The sequence below is a fragment of the Nipponia nippon genome, unplaced genomic scaffold (genome assembly GCF_047370975.1).
Source record: "Nipponia nippon isolate SJK-2023a ecotype South Korea unplaced genomic scaffold, ASM4737097v1 scaffold_5, whole genome shotgun sequence".
NCBI lineage: Eukaryota > Metazoa > Chordata > Aves > Pelecaniformes > Threskiornithidae > Nipponia > Nipponia nippon.
In genome coordinates, this window is record NW_028262369.1 from 36,407,395 (window position 1) to 36,424,994 (window position 17,600).

General features: G+C 41.0%; 1 protein-coding gene and 1 long non-coding RNA gene across 5 annotated transcripts in view; one reads left to right on the forward strand and one right to left on the reverse strand.

The window, feature by feature from the left end:
* TTLL7 (tubulin tyrosine ligase like 7) overlaps positions 1 to 12,776 on the reverse strand; it is a 77,973-nt gene extending 65,197 nt beyond the window's left edge. For 3 of the 4 annotated variants that reach the window (XR_015699009.1, XM_009468339.2, XM_087733353.1), the window contains exon 1: positions 12,651 to 12,776. The gene's annotated coding sequence lies outside the window, so the exon portion shown is untranslated. Of the gene's footprint in view, positions 1 to 6,562; positions 6,686 to 12,650 lie in introns of those variants that run through there. The other variant, XM_087733354.1, reaches the window with a different exon arrangement.
* A 2,285-nt stretch (positions 12,777 to 15,061) lies between these two features.
* On the forward strand, positions 15,062 to 17,015 carry LOC148052127 (uncharacterized). The gene is made up of 3 exons (XR_015699232.1): positions 15,062 to 15,256; positions 15,967 to 16,082; positions 16,893 to 17,015. It is a non-coding gene; the product is annotated as an uncharacterized LOC148052127 (long non-coding RNA).
* The last annotated feature ends 585 nt before the right edge of the window (positions 17,016 to 17,600 follow it).

Below are 17,600 nucleotides of genomic sequence, written 5' to 3' on the forward strand. Positions count from 1 at the left end.
TAATCTACTGTTGATCTGGAATTAAGCTATAAAATGCAGATTCAAAATGAGATTAAGACATTAAGAGAAATTATAATAAAGAAAAATGCCTTCTTCACTACCACCCTCAAATAGCAAGGTAATAATTTGCAGTAATTAAAACTGCAGAATTAAGAGCGTCATTCCCTTCACGATTTTTTTTAATATGTGTCTTGACAAAATGTATGTTGATGTGTTCGTGCTACAACCAAGCATAGCCGAGCAGTTTTATTGTAACATGCTAAAAAAAAAAAAACAATTTGGTGGCAAGTTCTCACTCCTACACAGAAATTCTAGATGCAAAAAGCAATCCTCATTTTGAGGCTCAATGTATCAAAGTGATAAGCTTGTTTTTAAAAGGCTATCTGTCAGCTGGCTTAAAAACGCATACACATTAGGGTTTGGTTCAAAATATTCTGAAGTCAAAGGAAATCTATTAATTTCAACAGCCTTCGCTCTCACCATCAAATGAGATAAGATGTCAGCAGTTCTTTCAGATAAAGTGACTGTACAGAGTTCTCGGGTGTTTGATTTGCTAAATGGACAGCTACAAGCTACACAAGAATACAAACAGCATCATTTACAAAATTTAAAACTTTTTTGAATCATGCGGTTCTGTAAAACAATTCTCTGAAGTAGTTTATCCAAATGGACAGCATTTCTAAAACTTCCAAAATTTCTCTGAACTACCACACAAACTACCAAAACAACTAAATCAAGCTATGGCAACAGCACTCTACCGCTGAATCCGTAAATTACAGTTACTTTAGTGTGAGTTTAACCTTACAACTGCCATTTCCCATTTGAGACCCCAATCAGTAAAGGCCCTAGAACCAGCCTTAGCCTTCTGCAACACAGTTTATATAATAAACGTAATTTTACAATGCCTATTACTGAAAGCATAGGCTATCCTGACCCTTCCAGTCTACCTTCAAAACACAATGCAAAACAGAGTCTGCATCACAGTTGTGAACTTGTATCTTTTGCTGGAGAACGTAAAAGGTGTGTTATCTTAAATGGTTGGAGTCTGGTCAGAAGACAACCCTTCAGTGCCAGCTCCGAGGCTCAGCCACGCGCGTTGGCACAGAGCCTCGGGAACTTTACAGTCTCAGCTCACGGGAGATTTTCTTTTGGTCTTTCCTGACTTTGCACTTCACAGCTTTGGATTGGGGTTTTTCATTGTTTATTATCACAAAAGGTCTATGAAATGATAAGTATATATCCCTGATTCAGAAAACAGGAAACGTATTAGAGGCTGTTAAGATGGTGGAAGTGTCACAACAGAAGTGTTTCCCAGGAATTAATCACTTCCTACTCACAATATACAGAGATCGGAATTGGGCACAGAAGCAATTTTTTTCTTTTCAGTATTGTCTTGAAGCAATATTGCTTCTTTTTGTGTTCATCCATTTTCCAAAAGGAAACTTTAAATCCTTGGCCAAATTTAAATCAATGTCAAAGCTTTCAAAGCTGAAGATCGATTTTATCTTTAAAAAATAACCTCCAAAGTGTCTTTCATAGTAGAGCACACAATGTGACTATCTGTTGGCTCATTCTCAGCCTTCAAAAGCCCCTTCTAATGTGATAACATATTTCAGGCTGTTAGCAAATTGAGTAATATAGAGTTTCATACTTACGTTCTGAATATTGAAAGAGAGGGCCATCAAAAAGCGAGACAGGATTAGAAGACGACAATAAAAAGGAAAATGCTTGAACCTTTTTCTTGTTCAGTAAGCATAGGAAATATATTAATTGACAAGGCAAGCGAAAAGAACCTGTATGACTTACAAATCAATAATTCATAAATAAAATGCAGGGAACTTTTAATAAACATCATTTAGCATTCCTAATAGCAAGGAAAAATATTGACAGAATAGCCCAAACAACCCAAAGTGCAACCATGTTTTTATACAGTAAAATCTTAATTTCAGAAAATGTATATCTGCATCACTCACTGCTAAAAAAATATCAGCTTTCATGTTCTACTCTCTGTCAGCAAAAAGCATAGACACTGCATAGGTCTCGTACTACTGTTCACCACTTTGGTAGATGTTGATAACACCATAAATCTGTCAGCAAGACAGCATTTCACTAACTCTAGAACAGAAAGTATTCCTAGCCCTTGATCACAATAAGTTCCACTGAACACTGCTGAATGGAAACCCATCTCTATTTATTGTAACTACCTACCTCAGCCACACCAACAATCATTCCACCTTCATTTAAAATAGTGTTGGAGCGATCTAGGCATTTTCAGCCTAGAAACATAGACTATGTTAGAGCTCATTGGCCACATCAGCTCTGCAAGCGACAGCTGAGTGGCATGACACCTACCACCCACAGGAGGGCTGCACCCCTGTCGCCTCAAATGAAGCATTCCCTTTAAAACAAACAGCTGAAGGACCCTTGTTTGAGCTGTCTTGGGGACCACAAGTGCAAGAAGCCATGCTGACTGCCAGATCGCCGCACAGTAAGGGCCAATGCTCTTTGTGGTGACAGCCACGGCCACTAATAAGAGAAACAGAGATGATAATGTGCAATAATGATTTTGTGTAACGGTAATGTCGAAGTCTGACATTAACGGTGTCGTTTTGGTAGGGGAAAGGGTAAACAAGAGAGAGTTAGGAGACGAATTGAGTCATGGCACCTGTGGGAACATCTCTGCTGTGCTTTTGACTTTGCAGTGTGCCATCCATGCTCTTCATTACAGCACGTCAACATACACCAACATGTATCACAGGGTGTTTTGAGTACATCACACTAATCACTGCTGGAATTAAACTATTCCTTTCTTTTTCTATCATGCACTTCTCAAAAGATTTATTTCTCTAGCAAGAGCTAGAGATCTTAGGGATCTACAAGACAGGACGATTTACATTTTACATATATCAGCATAGTTGTCTTGGTAGACTAGAAAAAGCACTAATTGTTTAATGAAGCTGACATATTTGCAATGATTCCTTATATTACAAATAGCCCTTGGGGGAAGATTTACTAAGGATCTTGGGGAAGGGGAGAAGAAGAAAGAAAAAAAAAAAAAAAAAAAAAAAAAAGAAGGGTATCTTTAGAAGGTTCCCCCTCACACATCAAATTCTCCCTCCCTTGCTTCAGGTTGGTGGCATTGCCTTGGTGTGAAAACAGCCTCAAGTTCAGGGACACAAGAACACAAATATGGTTAAAATCATTTCCACAGACATCTGTGTATTGCAAGAGCCACACCTTAGCCCCACATGAAGTATGCCCCATTACATATTTTACAGGTCTACCATTCATAGATCTATTATTTCAGATCTATTTTCACTACACACAGTCCACGATGACTCCGACTGAGGATTACATCATCCTAATTCACATGCTGCCGCATAACAATGTTTTCTAGTTTAGCAACAAGGATGACACTCCCACAGCAGCCTGAAATATAAATTGGCAGACATTAGCCTGCAGTTTCAGCACCTGATGTGAAAACATTAAGCAAAAATCAGGCCCTGAATAAGCTACCAAGTGCACTCACAAGAAACATCTACTCAAAGTCTTCTTGACCATAGAAGTACAAGAAAGTTGCTCGTACATGATCACCAAATTGTTTATCGTATTGTACGGACACTTCCAATCAATTTGCTCAGCTCCACTGGGAATACTCATACGCTTGTATGAGGGTTGGTAGACCTTTAATATTTTAATGACTGTGCCATACGCTTCTACTCTGTAAGGAATAAATGACAGTCAGAAATACTTGCAGTTGGCCTACAGTATCACTGACTACTGCAACCAACACTTAGTGCTAGTAATATTTTACAAACAGCTGATAAAGCCAGCCAGAAACTCCAACAGCTACAAAACGTTTCAGCAAAAACATGCTTTCCTCCCCACAGCTTAGTATTTGGGGCTCAGTGGGGTACCACTGATTTGAAAATATTTCTGCAAATGAAAACAGGAGAAAATCAGCAGTTTCAAAAGGATGCTAGTCCTCAGAAGCTTCTCTAACTAGAATTGACCCAATTTATAAAAATTCCTTTAAAAGGCTGGATTGGCTCCAAACCCTCTGTGTCATGCTATTTTTATCCATTGCAGGGGATCTAAATAGAGTCACTATCCTCATCAGTAATGAGATGAGACTCCAGTATGCAACTATAGGAATATTTTGTGTATATACTGGTCATCTGTAGAGAAATACAACATGTAGTCAGAAAGCCTAGAAAAATAACATGCCTTAAATATTGATCCTAAATTGAATACTTTGAACACCCAAAACAAGAAAGAAAAATGAAGTGCATCAGAATTTATACACACTAGCTTTAATTTTTGCTTAAAAGAACAAAACCCGACAACAGACTACCAAAAAGTAATTTTCCAGGATATGCTTGAACTTCGAGGATCAGAATACTGTACCTTCTGAATGACAAGTACAGCATTACTGATGCAACCCTGTAGTATTGAACAGTTTATTTATTGAGTAATCATACATGGCCTCTGAGGTACAGAGATCATACTGACAATGGCATCATAGCTTTTAATGCAGTTTAAAATAACTCCAAAATCTGAGGAGATAACTGCCCTAAGCATGCCTATTTGCCTTCATGACTTTAATCACAGCAGCAGCCCAGTTCCAAGTTTGGTACAATATCACAGTTAGCCCTGTCCTCATCCATCTTGGTCAGCTCTCAAAAAGCAACACTTAAAAGTAATTGGCTCTGGAGTGCATGTTTGTTTTGTTGGTTTGGTTTTTTATTTTAAAGTCATTGTGTGTTGGTTAAGAGCTACACTTGAGAGATATACTGAAATAAAAGTCCCCAGACAGAGGCTAGAGCAGTGGGATATTCAATTCACTTAGCAGGGCTCAATTTGGTTTTTCATTGCTTTAAACTTATATTTTTTAAAGGTGGATTCCTAATGAAGCAGAAAGGCATAAACTTATACAGTCAAATACATGCTGCCCGCAAAGTTAACTAGTTTTCAAATATTCAAAAAAACCAAACACATTAATTTCTCATTATGTTATAGCAACACACACCACCACCCCCCAAAATAAAACATGACTGAGAACTGATCCACACACTCTGTTTTTCATATCATCTCGGGCTGAAAATTACAATGTTTATCATTTTTGGCTTCTGACTCTCTCAGACATATCACACCCTTCATATTATAGAATAATTTTTTGTAGCCAGGGAACATTATATTTACCTGATGACCACAGATAAGGAAAAAAGAAATGCACCAAACTGAGCCAAATGCACTTATAAATACAAAGGTATGGAAAAGTAACAACACACCCATTAACCAGAAGAATAAATCTTTCAATAAATGTTTAATGCAAAGCGTTAGTACCAATGAGAATCAAGGAGAAGGCCATTGATAATCCAAACAGAAAGAAATGGAGAATAAACTGGGATTCATGGTTGGTTATTGATCCAGGACTCTGAATATTATTTCACAAATATGAAGCTTCTTCCCAATTTTTTATGTTCCTTTGATTGCTCAAAGGAAGAAAGAGCTTTTCTCCAGGAAGTTTCCCAGTTGCACCATTTGGAAGAAAAGTACACAAAGTACAGAATTTGTCTCAAGTCTATAGTGTAAATGAGATCAAGCCATATGTAACAGGATCTTCTCTGTAGCCCAGTGAAGCAAATATAGACATTTCTATTGACTTCTGTGGACTTTACATCATAGTGTTTCAGTTCCAGAACAGCCCTGCTGGTGGCACAATTCAGGAATATAATTAAGGCACAGACTCATTTGGTAACAAGACCAACCCATGTCTCATCCACATCAAAACTACAGTCCATTTAAACCAAACCTTCAGCACAGTAGAGATTAAAGCTAAAAATAACTGAGTTGCCTCTGAATTTCTCTCTTTCTTGACAAGATTATAAGCTTCAAGTATCACTTTCAGAACTGCTTGGCTGTCTAGAGGCAGTGCTTCATATTTCATAGCTAAAGTAGGATGCACAGGGTCAGAAACAGAGATTACTGTATAGATAGATATAGATTACTGTATAGATATAGATAGATAGATATAGATGTATCGCCACCGAAAAAGCTTCATGCTGTTCTCCAGAAGCATATTTTGTCTAGCTAATGGATCAAGATTTCAGAAGATGCTCCCAAATGTAGCTCTTTCTATTATAAGAAAAGATAAACTGCAAGCTCAAGGATGGATGAGAAAGAAAAAAAAAAAAACAAACAGAGAAAAGGCACAAGAATCCTGGAAAAAGAACCCACTCCAAAATATATGTGGTGGACAGAACGCATAAGCATTCAAAATGAAGGTAATGTATTTCAATTAACATAGTTTGCAATAGAGAGCAATAGTGAAAAAAAAAAAAAAAACAAAACCAAAATCAACTTAGCAGCAGCATGTGGCAGGATGATATACCAAATTATTCTGCATACAAATTACTGATAAGAGTGCAAACTATTTATCATGGATTTGACTGACAAGATTACATACTGCAGAATAAACAGTCATACCAGGACCTCCCACTGATATGGAAACAGATTTAAAATAATTCTGCAGTAGAAGTAGCAAAATTAAATCACTTACCGTTAGTGTTGCATTGCTGAAACTACCTGAAGAGTCAGCCCTCTGGAAACAGTTTTTTCTATCAATAATTGACAGCTGATAGAGTTTCAAGCAGCACTGGTACACCAGGGAAAGACATGCTGCAGCAGCAGCTCCTTCCCGTTTAGCCTATCCCTAGCACTTTTTAGATCTCTTTCTTAACCCTTTCTAGGTATTTTCTCCCTGTGTTTTGGGTGAAAAGAGAAAGGCATGATACATGTTATAAGAAAAGAATGCACTATTTCCCACTTTACTTAGAGTGTGGGAGTGACAAGAGCCGTGGGAAGAAAGGCAGCAGGATTTAGTCATAACAATAAGCTAAAGAAAAGTAAAATCTAAAACCAGAAGATGACTCAGTGACTGGGAAGGAGTTATACCAGAGACATGAGGTACTGTAACCAGAACAATGGTTTCTCCAAACGTAGAATTAAGAGGTCAAGACCACAATAACATAAAATAGTAGCAGAGAAGTAAGCTAAAGATGATGAATAGTTCATAAATTGCTATAAGAAAAATGGTTATGATTCTCTTCCAGCCTTGGACCAATGAGATTCAGGTTTTGAAATCAAACCTGTTTGGTTTCAGTGAGGCCACGATTACAACCTTATAGAGCAATTTTTAAACCAAATGAAATCTTAAGTGAATTCATGGATAGAGAAATGTTACTTCCTTTCCTGGGAAAACTCTTTCTGTAGTATTCTGAAACCATTCATATTTCTTAAATTTGGTTGTTTTCTTTTACAATGTCAATTTATATCAATGAGCTATTGTTTTCTGACATCATTTCACAAGATGACTTTTTTTTTGTCATATTATTTTTCTTTTTCATCAAGAAAAGATTGGTCTGATCTGACAGCTCAGTACATTTTAATAAGGGTGGACTGTGGGCCATGGAGGCCATCTGACAATAAAAGGTTTGGAAAAATTCTTTTGTTCAAATGGGTTATCTCTCCTCACAGAAAAAAAAAAAAAAATGGAGAAAACTCTGGAGCAATCAACTGCACTCCATTCTTTTGTGTCAGTTTTACAGCAGTCAGGCCCATTGCACGTACCAGAGGAGACCAATTGCACCTCTACTGTCACACCTGTCCTACAAAGATGAAGTATTGTGGAGAGCCAGATCCTAGTGAGATGGAGAAGGATATATTCACATGACGTGGTTGTAGTCCTACTAGCTGTAAAGCCATCCTTCCAGGATCACATACAGGTAGAACGAAGCTGGGAACAGAATGCGCAAAGGCTACAATATACGTAAATGACATTGCCTCTTACTTCCTCTCCCCTTAGTTTACGAATGGTAAGATTAAATGTTCTCTCTGAACCACAGAGAACGTCTCTCTTGCTTGCCTATTCAAGTGAAATAGAAAATCAAACAAATGTGCATATTTGCACCATGAGTACAAAGAAATAAGGCTCTGAAAATTCAATAGCTCTACCACAGTTTGTTGCCATTTTCCCCAGTTCATAAGAAGTATGGTTCTTCCTTTCATACAAATCAGTAGGGAAAAAACACTACCATGAAATCCCACAGATGACATTGAAAGCACATTTACTCCTCAAATATAAAGACACAACAGTGGCTTCATCTGTATAAATGTAGACTCCTACAATGTAGATTTTGAGCTGGTTTCTCTGGGGTGCCTTCACAGACAGCCTACATATAGTCAGTGTAGGCAGCTGCAGGCATCTGGATTGTAAATGTATAAACATTGGTGAGCTGAAGCCCATCCAAGTTGCTCAGCATGAAAATCTCACTCTACATAAAATAAACAAAAAACAACCAACCAACCAAAAAAAACCCCAATGCACCAAGGATTAAGGCCTCTACTTGGGCCATGATTGGACAGGTACATCTTCCAATACTGAAGAAGAGATGAATTCAAGGACTTTGAAACAGTGGGAAACTGTAGGAGGAAATGCAGTGCAACCAGTTGAGACGCATTTTCCTGCAGAAGCACAGAATTGGTAATGAAATCTGGACACCTCTCCTGAAGTCTTCTCCCACAGATGACATTTACCCGTGGCTCCTCATGCTCTCTTGGTTCCAATTCTCTTACATCCAGCTGTTGCAGAGAATCAGCCTCAACTGGACCATTAATCTGTTATCCTTAAACAGCTGAAACAGCATTACGCATGCATGTCCCACAACTGCCTGAGAGGTATTTCTTCTTTATCAGTGAAACTAAAGGGTGTGCTGACTATCTGCATCAGACATTTCCAAACACCTACTCACAAGAATATATCTTCTTTTTTATTTTCATTTCTCATAAATTTTATTTAATTTTCTCAGAAAATATTAATGATTTGCTTCCTATATGTGTTTGTATTCCTGAGCGCTGCTTTTGGCAGAAAGGCCACAACGCCCTTTCATTTTCTCTTCATACCTAGAGGCAACAGAGGAAAGTAACATATAGGCTTTTTTAAGCGACTGCTCGGGGTCATTAACTGCATCATTTCTCAGCTGGTGTCCAGAATTTCAAATCTAACTCTGTATTATTCCCTCACTTTTCTTCTATTTCTTCACTTGTGGACACTGCTCTGGGTCAATATCCTACAAGATTCCCAACTCTACTGAAGATCTTGCAACAGTCCAAAACAGCACCAATTCCTGTCTCGTCATGCAGTAACGCTTTATTTTACTTACTGAATATATCCTCTCCATCCTCAGAAGCATTCTTTTCAGAAAATGCTTCCATTTTTAAAATGGTACAAAATGTACCAAAGTCACATTCTCACATCGCTCTTGTTCATTTTTAAGCAAAAAATATTTTATTCAAATTAATGCCTAATTGTTAATGCTCACTAGTAATTTATAGTCTTTCACAGACTTCAGGTTGACATAGCGATAAAAAGTTAGGATAATATTATATCCTTCTAAAAAGCTGCATGAAATAAAATGCAATAAAAAAAGAGTGTTTTTTCCTGGGTGAATAAATTGCACATCTTTCAGATCTCTTCCATCAATAATTCATATAAAGTCTTTTAGCACATTTCTCCCACCCCTCACCCCACCAAGATAAGCTTGGAAGGACAAAACACTATAACAAATTCACAGAAATTTAATGTTCAATGAACACTAAACACGACAACCACCCACAAAAGCAAAGAAAACGCAGACTTTCATCACATAGCTCTATTCTATACTTTTCAGGAAAAGTCTATTATGAGCAAGCAAATAAGAGCAATTTCCCCATCAAATCTCAGTCTTCTGCCCTGTCAGCCCACTCTTTTTTGTGTTCATAAACAGCATCTAGATCTTTGCCTCTTCACCTGCACGAATTCAGTATTAAGCATCTGATTTCATTTTCTCATGCTATACTCCAATGCTTCCACTGCACCCTATAGGTATATTACTGTGCTGGTTTTCAAGCGCTAAAAATAAAACAAACACATGTCAACCCAAGGACAAAGTTGGAAGGAAACATACTTTAATGTAACCAAAGAAGAATATATTTAGCATTTTGCTACTAAGCAAGGATGAAAATAAACTTGTCAACACATCACTGTGTCTAACTGTGAAGCCCACGCCTCACTCAATTCTTTCTGTAGCATTTATTATATATGAAAAGTGCTTTTAGCCTTTCTTTCTTCTTAAGAGTTACTGTTAGTAGTCTGTTACTACTGCTGGCCAGAAAGGGCTTCTGAAATGCACCGTAAAGCACTACCATCCTTTTAGGCAGTCGGTTTTTCTATCAATTAACAGTAATGTAGCCATCTAAGGTGCAACTGAGCAGTGGTGCATATTAGGCTTCAAACTGATAGCCTCCCAAAACCAAATAACAAGCGTAAAGACAGTGAAAAGTGAGTCCTAAATCAGAATGTTGTTTTCTTTTGTATTTCTTTCATTATTATTGTTAATCTGGGCTCTCCATAAAGCAGTACTGTTTCTGTGTCCCCAAAGATAAATGCTCATCAAAAACCATGTGATTATATTCTTAAATATTGCCTTTGAAGCAAAGATTTTTTTAAATGAATACCTGTATTTTTAACATTGGGAAAAGAAATATTACAACTACATACGTCAGTCTTCATTTTGGAGACCCCATATTTGGATTAAAACTGATACTGAAGGCAAGAACCATTATGCCTGCTTTATTTAGTCCTTTAAAACACAAAACCAAAAATTTGTTCTGTTATGTTAGAGCTTGTTTCCTGGTGCATGGAATTCAAGGCAAGAGAAAAAATGTCCATAAATGAGTATAAATTAATGTGGTAGTATTTTAAAACCATTTTGTACAGCTGTATGAACATTTAAGACAGAAGGCAAGGAAGAACACTGGGAACAAGCAAAAAGCTAAGACTTTAACCCCTACAGAACCTGTAAATTCCTGCATCCACGACCACAAAGAAGAGTATCCAGTAGATCAAGGCACTACAGAACCTCCAGGGCTGAAAAAGCTTCTGGCTCCAAGAGGGGTGCTACTGTGGAACAGGAAGATTTGCTCTAATACCCAACAGATTCAAAGGTTGACTGCTTCAGTATGTCACGACGTTTTTTCTCCTGGATCTATTCTCAATTACAGATTATTCTTTTACCCATCAGTGTAGTAGACATCAGTGAATTGAACTCTAAATTTAAAATACATTAGTATTTTAAATATTAATGTTAAAAAGGCTTATTGGTTCCAGTAAACTTTAAAGGAAGCTCACAATGTCTGCAAAAGGAGTAGTTGCAAAGTACCATTCTGGCAGGGTTTTAGGCAAGCATTAATGGAGCTCTGAAGAGCTTCCTCATGCTTAATAAGGGCCATTTGAATCCTACTGCTGGAAGTCAAATGGCCCCAATTAACCTCCTAGGCGTGCAGAAAATAAAAGTGAATCTGAGGCTATATATTCTAAAGTTCACAAGGGAAAACCAAAATCCAGCTAATATCCCCCAATACGCATGCTGTGGTACATGCAATGAATTTTCTTAACTTTGACAGTTTGCACGCATCTTTCCAAATAAACTGAACTCCCACTGTCTTCATTTAGACTCTAGCCTTCTTTTAGGAAAATACAACTATTCCCCCCCCCCCTCTCAGATCATGATAGAACCACTGTGTCAACTCTGGATGATGGAAATACTTCATCAAAAAGGTAGAAAACTAACAAGCATTCATCTTTTTCTTCAGGGACTGACACAAAGCCTACTGCTACAATTCAGTGTCTTTATGATTTAGGATTGGCCCAAAAGTCACAATACTTCAAGCCAGCAGTGACACTCAAAATTTTCTGAAGGCTTGCAGAAATTTACAGATGCGAGTAATAAGCATTGTTGATTTCATAAGCTGTTTTTACACTGATAAAATTATAGCACAAACTCAAAAAACATTAGTGACTCACATATCAAAAAATTATCTTGCAACATGTTGTCATGCTCATTTTTTAAGACAAGACAGAAGCTTTATAAAAGTAGATGCAAGGTAGCCTGGGAAACATTATCAATTTCTCTATTTCAGAGGTTAAGATTTTATTTCAATTTTCTTGGTTTTCTAAGGATCTCCATCCTTAAATTAACAGTGTGTTCTCAATTTGTATGAGACATCTGCAAGTATCTATTAAATGCAAAAATAGTCCTTAATACATCATTAAAACATAGGGAAGAAAAAAAAGAAAAAAAAAAACCCAAAACATGCGAAAATGTGGAAGTTCAAGAAATGACTCATTTGCCATATGTATCCTACAGAGATTTTTAAAACTTATAATAAATATCCAGATGAAGAATCAAATCAAGAAATCATTTTTCAGCCTTTCTTGATGCTGACAATTCAGAGTAAGCACATTCGGCAGTCAGCATTAGTCTGACACATTTCACCTTCAAAAATGTATTTATGGCTTTCATTATCAACACACAGTATTATAAAGATCTTAGAAAAAATCCTAACTATACAAAAGATTGCAAGATTGTTCAGTGTCTAACTGCTTGTTGAGCAGTTCATCTCCTAGTTCTTCAGACTTGTCTACAACTCAATCTACATTGCCAATTTAACACTGTCAGCTTTGGAAGAGCGTGTGAACAAGCCCTTATTTGATTGCCAACCTGAGCCTCAGATTACTAAAATGATTGCTAGGTTACTGGAATAATTACCTAAAAACTGCTGACAGGCTTGATCTCCTGGCCTCTTCTAACACTCCCAAACTGGTGGGCAGATCCCTTCGGAAGTATGTGGAATGTATCCAAACCATCAGAAATATAGAAAGGGGGCGTTTCTCTAAAAAAAAAAAAATGACAACCATTGTTCTAGTCTTTCTTGCATAATACTGCCGATACCTACAGGTAAAAACACATTCTTTCCTTATGAAAGAAATTCCATATTCTGTATGAAATAGCTCATGTAATTTTCTGAAACTTTGTAACATTTGTCTTCCGAGAATCTGGCTTCAAAAATAATACTTCCATATGTCAGTGTAGACATTATACTTACTCACCATGTAGGAAAACCCCTGGCATAATAACTGCTTCTGTCATTTTTTGTTCAAAGTAGCATTGACATATATCCTATTTCTATTACATCCTAGTACTTAAAACAGGGGCAAAAGCTTCTACTGATGCCAAGTCACTGTGTATTTTGGGATAGTCTGTAGAATTTGGGGGACAACCAATTCCCATACAGAAGAGTGTTCCCAGTCTTTCAGTTGTGAAAACAACCAGCAGGATTTCTCTGAGTATTATTTAGATAGGTACTAACACCCTGGTACATAAAATTAACAAAGGATTTAGGCAGAAAAGTATACTGAACCAGGGAGGAGTTGCTTGGTTGGTTTAGGGTTTTTCTGAGAGGGAGTAATATCTAATTTTGGTACTCAAACTGCAAATACATAAGAAAGGCACAAAGGCAATCAATATTGAGACCTTAAGCAAGTTTCACAGAGTTCAGCAAGATGTTCAAATACCAGCATCAATTGCTTTTCCCTTTTGCTTACATTATGTGTGGTTTCAATAGCAGAAATTCAAAAAGATCCCACGGATTATGGACTTTCAACTAAGCACAAAAAGTACAGGAAGATATTTGACTTGCATCTCTGGAGATTTAACTTGTTCTCCATTTTAGCCTCCACTGGGTACCAGTGCCAACGGACGATCCCATTTTGACCTTAACTGGCTCCGAAGAGACCTGGCCCTACACGCGATGCGACCTGCACACATGATGGACTTCGCATGCAAGATTTGCGGGGGGCAGGGGGAGAGAAAACGAGCATCTTTAATCCCGAAACGCCTCCTTGTTCCTCACTCCTCACACAGCGACGCGGAGGCAGTTACCCTCCCCTCCCAACACACGGGCTGCCCGCTGCATTCAGGAAACTTCCCGAGGGGCCGCTGCCCGCCGGCACCGCGCGGTCCCGCCCGCACCTGCGCCGCAGCCCCGCCACCGCCCCCGGCGAGGGCTGCGGGGCCGGGGCGGGCTCTGCGGACAGCACTTCTCCGCGGCCCGCACGCCCTCGGGCCGCGCACCCGAGAAGCGGCGGGGGCTGGCGGCCCTTCCCCGCGCTCCCGCCCCGGAGCATCGCCCCGAGCCGGCGACAGACCCCGCTCCGGCACGGCTCCAGGCGGGACCCGCACCCCGCCCCCCGGCCGCCCAGCACCCCTGTCCGCTCCCCGGCACTCGCAGGCTGGGCAGGGCTGCCCTTCCCCGCCGCCCCTCCTTGGCGGGCGGCGATGCTGAATCACCACCGGCGGCCGCTCCGCTGCCTCTCCCCGCGGACGGCAGCCCGTCCCCCTCAGGCGCGGGAGACGGCGGGCCGGTGAGGCGAAGCGCGGGCGGAGAGGGCGAGCGCCCGGCCGCTCCCTCACCGTTACCTGTCGGGGCGGGAGGCCCCCGAGCTCTCCGGTCCTCCCGGGCGGCGCGGCGGTGCCGCGGGGCCAGGCCGGGCGGAGCGCGCTGCGCCTCCCGGGCAGCAGCATCCGAGCCGGCGTCTGCCGAGCCGGGCACTAGCGGGAGGAGGAGCGGGAGGGTACGGCGGGGAGCTGGGAGAAACCATTCCCGGCGAGGGGGCACGGCCGGTGGCCGGCCAGGCGGGGCGAGGAGGACGGGCCCTCCCACACAGGTACGTGCGAGGAGAGCGCCTGAGGAGAGGCGGGCGGTGTCCGCGGAGCGGGGCGGGCGGCGCCGGGGCGGGGGCCAGCCCCGCCGAGCCGCCGGTCTCCCCCCTCCCGGGGTGGGAGCGGCCGGCGCTGTCTCCCTGCCCGAGGACGCGAGCAGAGGACCTAGCAACCGCCCGGGCAGCGCCTCACCAGCCCGGGCCGGCCGGCGGCCGCCCTGAGCCGCGGGAACGCTCCCCTTCACGGCCGCCTCCCTTCGGCCCCTTAGGGCCGCGCCTCCCGGCCGCCGCGGGGCGAGGGGACCTCCGGGGCCTGGCTCCCGGCTGTCGGGGAAACACCTCGGGACCCCTGCGGAGGACGGCCGCGGGCGGGGCGGGGCGCGGGCCGGGGCAGCGCGGCTCGGGCACTCCCCCCCCGGCCTGGGGGCAGCGGGCGGGCACCGGCGTGAGGTACGGGCAGCCTCCCCGCCCGCCCGCAGGACTCGGTGGCGGCGGCGGGGAGCTCCTGCCTGGACGGGCCGCGGCGGCGGGTTGCGCCCGGGCCGGTGGAAGGGCCTGCGGCACTGCGGGAGCGCGGCCCTGCAGCCGCCAGCGGTTGTTGGCGGGCAGATTGCCGCCTTGGTGGCTCCCGTCGCCACGGGCTGAAATCCGTAGGTCTGCGCTGATTTATACGCGTTTTCAAACCATTTTTCCCCCTTCCCCTTCGGTCTCATGACCAGTGTGTTTCCTCCTGTGTGTATCGCTGCTGTTTGCCACGCTGACAGGGCCATTTCAGTCTTTGCTGAAATACTTTGCATCCTAGCGTAAGGCACATGACCTAATCAGATAGGTGCGTTAAAGATTTACAAAATGGAGAAACATTTGTCAAATAAAGATTTTAAAGAATGTTATCAAAAGAATAAAAAATTTCAAAAAAGCCCATCTTTTTTTAAAAGAATAAATAAAAGCCCAACTGAAATTTAATCCATTATCTCAATAGATTATGTAGTATCCTCCTTGTCTGTTTATCAAGGTTAGGAGCCAGATTCACAAGCAGTGGAAATCACCATGGCATTGGATTTAGGCTGATTTATGTTTGCCGTGGAACTAGCTGTAATCTTTTATTGACTTATTTGGGTTGGTAATGTTTGGGTATCCTTCTGTTTTATCAATTAATTAGCTTACTTTATTCATACTATTGCATTCTTACATCACGCATTCCTCATTACTACATACCTTTAAAATCAATTTCAGTTTAACCTTTTCTGCACAATCTCTTGGCTAAAATAGGTCATCCATGAGAATATCTACAACTACCTTTCTGAGGTAATTAGAAATAAACATATTCAGTAGGCTTAGTTTAATGTTTTCTTTTTCTTGGTCAGAAAGAACTGGAATGGAGAAAGTTGACAATGTTAAATGATATGAAGCAAGTTGGTTGAAAATGTAATGGCGACCTGATCAGCATTATGGTTTTTGTTCTACTTCAACATTTTGTAAGGTAAGCTGATATTTTAATAAGAACAGATTGTGGGCTTCTTGCAAATACTAGAATGATTGTTAAGGACAGAAAGCCACGTGAAAAATCCTTTAGGGAAGCCTAGAGAGATGTCAGACTGTTTTCTCATGTGTGGTATGGATTTGTAGCTTGTAAAGTTGAAGAATTTCTTACTTTTTACAGACATGGTATTTTTCACTGGGTTTGATTACAGCTTGCATTGTGTTTTTTACTGATACGCAGAAATTATCATTTATTTACCACTCAAACCTTTGTTAGGCTTGTCAAAAAAAGAAGCAGAGGTATAAGTTCTGCCCACAAACATGTAATCTCATTGCAATTCACATGCTTGTTTGTGTAGGTAAGTGTCTGTAGGAACAGATCTAGATTTTAGTGAAAGAAAGCCCATGCTAAAGCAGAGGCAATGGGATCTAAGCTTGTCCCCATGTAAGCATTCTTTATTTTTCTCACAGCTGTGAGAAAGCTGTGTTACAAGATGCTCGTAGGGAAAGGTTTGATTTTCTTTCCGTTAGTCATTTGGAATGCTGCCACGGACCGCAGATGAAACCGTTTACAAGGTTTACATGCATTGCGTGTTATCTCCGGGTCAAAGCTTGCTTTGGGCCTACGGCAGATCCTGCCTGCTTTGTTTTAGCTGTACGTCCGCATTCTATACCCTAAATGAGGTCTCTACACCCCAAAGTCTGAGGTGCACCTCTCTGCTGAGTGAGTTATATAGTGGGAAGAGCAGCAAATCACAAATTGGAGTTTATGATGAGAGATTGTACCCAGCTGTTTCTTTACACTTTGCAGGCAAACCTGGAGCTTGACAATACGACTGTGCCGTGCCCTGCTCTGCTCCTGGGAGGCTTTTTCTAACAGCCTCACTTCCAAGGTGCAGCTAACGCTTCCCTTTTCCAGAGGAGGGCTGGTACAAATGGATGCCGGTCTCAGCTGGGGAATCACAACCTATGACACAGCCTCCCAGCAAAGACCGGAGCCTGACAGCACAAATGCTTTTTCTCATCTCCCTTCCTGGGAGGTGGGAGGCATTAATCTCTTCCAGAATGTGCTTTTAGTTGTTGTTTCCCAGAAGCAGATCAGATTTACTTTTAACGTGATCTGCATTCTGAATCACTCTGAGAGTAGATAGTACTTGCTACCTCCATGTTGAAATGTTAGAGCAAAATTTAGTAAGAAACCAAAACAGGGTATTAAATACACAGATGCTTGATTAGAAGCATTAAAGAGAGTTTTATTTTTAATATTGAGCTAGTTTAAATATTGAACATTCATGCACTTGAGACAACAGATGTGCCTAGATAATTATTGTAAATAGAAATAGAAATACCTTTTATGGCATGAAGATCACCTTATGAATTTCACAAATAAATAAATGTAGGCAAAACAGCAAACTAGAGATCAGGAAGAATGCTTTCTCAGAAATCTACATATTTCTATGAATTTTCTTAGTTTTTTTCCTGTTTTTCCATCCAGGGACCCTGGGTACCTTTATGACTT